The sequence below is a fragment of the Frankliniella occidentalis genome, unplaced genomic scaffold, assembly GCF_000697945.3.
Source record: "Frankliniella occidentalis isolate FOCC.00 unplaced genomic scaffold, Focc_3.1 Scaffold200, whole genome shotgun sequence".
NCBI classification, from domain to species: Eukaryota; Metazoa; Arthropoda; class Insecta; order Thysanoptera; family Thripidae; genus Frankliniella; species Frankliniella occidentalis.
Genome location: NW_026267326.1, coordinates 43,658 through 47,048, shown reverse-complemented (window position 1 = coordinate 47,048; position 3,391 = coordinate 43,658).

The following is a 3,391-nucleotide window of genomic DNA, read 5'->3' as shown; positions in this document are numbered from 1 at the left end:
CTGCTGGGGAGGTACACAGCTGCGAGCTGGACGGACAGAGGGGGAAAGGCGGGCGGGAGAGGGAGAAAGGTGGTGCGGAGGAGTTCGCGAGGCACGGCAAGGCACGTCGCGGAGACCGGGGGGACACGGCTCTATTGGGCGACTGGTTTTGGGCAGCGACTTGCGATTAATCGACAGAACCGACTGGCTGGCTGCTTTTGGTGGAACGAACAAACAGCCTTCCCTCCTTTCATGGAGGACTGCGCGACGCCGCGGCGCGTCGAATTAAGTGGGGACTAGTCGACGCGGCGGCGACTTTGACCGTGCCGCCGCCGCGCCACCGCAGCCGCCGCAGCCACCCTCCTCTCCGTTCCGCCAGGACGCGCTGCTCTCGCCCGGGGATTATGCGGAGAGAGGGAGAGAGGGATTTATACCCCTTTGTGTGCGGCGGCCGGCGACCGGACAAAGGCGCCCATGGGCGCCCGCGCCTCCCTTCCACCGACTTGCTTCCACACCGGGGCCGCGCCGCCACCAGCCGGCCGAGCTGGCCGCCCGCCGCGCCAGCCGCGGCTGTCCTCCCCGGAGGTGTATGTGTGCGTGTGTGTGTGTGTGGAGGGGGGGGGGGCATGGGACATCCGGACAGCACCGCGTCAGAGATGTGTCACACACACACACACCTCCTATCGCGACATGAGCGTCACTGGAATCAGCCAGCCACATGCGGTGCACCTTAAAAATTAGAGTAGGGGCGCGATTATCTCTGTTTCTTTGGCTATCGTTGGGTTTTCGTTTCCCGAAAATTCATTTTTCATTGTTCTCTACCCCCTGATCTCGCCACATTTCCCGCTTATCCCCCGTCGTCGCACTCCACCCCAGCGCAGCCACCCGGTACCGCGAGGTATATATATGTAAAGAAAGAGAGAGAGGGGGGGGGGCGAGGAAGGCGTCGGCGTCGGCAGGGCCGGCTGGCTGCGTGGGCTGCGGCCCGTTGATGTGATGGCGTTCGATCGTGACGCTGCGGAAGCGGCGGCCCCGGGCGGCGGAGCGCGCGTGATTAGAATAACCCTCCGTAGGCGCCGCGTCGGGGCGGGGCGGGGCGGGGCGGCCGACTCCACGTCCACCAGGGTGCCGCCGCCACCACACAAACACACACACACACTCACCATCGATCGACCCCGCGGACGACGGACGCGAAAGCCGCCGCCGCCGTGCACCCCGCCACACTCCATGGACTCCGGCGGCGCGACACATGCACGTCGCCGACGTGACAAGGGCGCCACACCGCACCGGGGGGTACGTGGCCTGCGTGGTGACGCACTTGTCCGGCCGCTCGCTCGTGTGTGTGTGTGTGAATCCGTCAAGGTCTATTTCTACCCCCCCCCCTCCCCCTGCTCTCTCCTGCCTCTACTACCCCCCAAGCGCGGTGTTCCGGATGGATTCGATTATGGCCTACGCTACAACACTCCCTTTCGCCCGGCTCTGTTGGACGACTGTTTTGGGCAGCGGGTGGCGATTAATCGACAAAACCGACTGGCTGCTTTTGGTGGAAAGAACAGCCTTCCCTCCTTTCCCTCTTGGTGACCGCGGCCTTGGGTTGTTGGGGGTGGCACTGTGAGCAGGCGGATTCTCATAGTCAGCGAATTCAACATTTTGGGTCGTGTCGCGATGCGCTATTCATGTTGTCATCGAAAATGAAATAAATGTGGCCCTGATCCTGAGTATCTGATCTGCTTGCCAGTGTAGCTGTTTCCAGATACGCTTTAGCCAACGAACACGCTTCAGGACACTGGACTGCCGGCTAGCCCTCCCTTGACGAAAGTTCTAAGCTCGGCCCTGCCTAAAGGGAGAGAAGAAGCGACAAAAAAAAAGTTTTTTTCCGGCCGGGAGTCGATCTCAGAGCCGACAGTTTTCGGCAGCCCCCGCGACGGGGCGACGGGTATCATATATTGCCCGAAAAATGATCTTCTGTAGTCGGGTCGGAGTAAGATGACTCTGGCCGCCGGATTTGTGGCCACAAGCTGGGACGTTCCTCGCACAGGGCCGGCAGCGAGGATAGGCAAATCCGTCCGCAGGCCTGCATGCGGTACAGTATAACTACGAAATTGCGCGGCTTGAGTCAGCCACCTGGTACTAAAACATAGAACGTCGGGTCGAAAATGTCCCCGAAACTTTTGGGGATTGTTCTGGCCAAATGTTTGCATTGCGTTGTGCGCTCGTATGGCAGCAGGCGGCGGGTCGGGTCTGTGTGTACAGGACGTTGCTCACGGCGTTTGGTCACTCCCTTTGGACCCTCGCGGTAGGCGAGGGCAGCGGCGCGGCGTGGCGTGGTGTTGGGCGGACCGGACGACTCTCTGGCCAGCTTTCATTTACACTTCCCCTCCGACAGCCCTGTAAACCTGTAAACTCGGGGGGCCATGGTGGGGGCGGGGGTGCCGCTGCTAGGGTGACCGTGGCGAGAGCCAGCCCCACACCCCCCGCTCCGCTGGTGGAGAACACGGGGAGGGAGGTGGGGAAGGGAATGCCGACCGCTTGTGCAGAATGTTGATGATCCTCGGAGCAAACGTGCGGGAATGCAAGTGGCTCAACCCGTCAACATACGCTTCAAGCACCGGGGAACAACATCAAAGCATCACAGCTATGTGGGTGGCTTTTTTTTTTTTTTTTTTTGCAGAGTCGGTCGCGGTCCGGGGCTGTGACGCACTGAACGCCCTTCCGCTCCGCCCCCCTCGGGGACGAGGGGTGGGGGTTGGGGGATAAAGGATGGGATGTAAATATAGACGGGGCCCGGCTCAGGGATATGGTCACCTCCAGCATCCTGCTGGAGCTGGCTCTGGAGCCCGGGGCTCGGACAAAAAATAGAGAAAGGAGGAAACAGGCTCGCACGCCACGCCAGTTTAGTTGTTTTTTTTCCCTCGAAGGAGCGTATTTTTAAAAAGTGGCAGTTGTATATGTTTTTTTTATTTTTTTTAATTTGGTATCATGGTGTCTCATGCCTGTTTGAATTTCGCGTGTACTACTGGACTGAGGGAACAGTAATTTCGAACGTCCGCGCAGCGCGGAGAATTGGCCAAGTGAGAGCGGCTAGACCCCGCCCATGAACGACTTTCTAAATCGTACAGTCTAAAAGAACCCACGTCTGAGTGTCAAATCTACTGGTCTGTGGTGTTGCTGCTCTTTCAGTTTCATCAGCATGAGGTTCAAAAGATTTAATAAAATGAAAACTAAAAGTTTCAATAATGACATAGCATTTAATTATATTTAACATTTATGAAAGATATGCTGTAATGAGCATAAGATCAACAGATTGGACATTTTAAAATACACGCTCTAATTTCCACCAAAAGCATCTTATGCATCTTATTCCCAATTTCAGTCGTGTTTTCTTCACCATATGGCAATAGAACATGTCTAT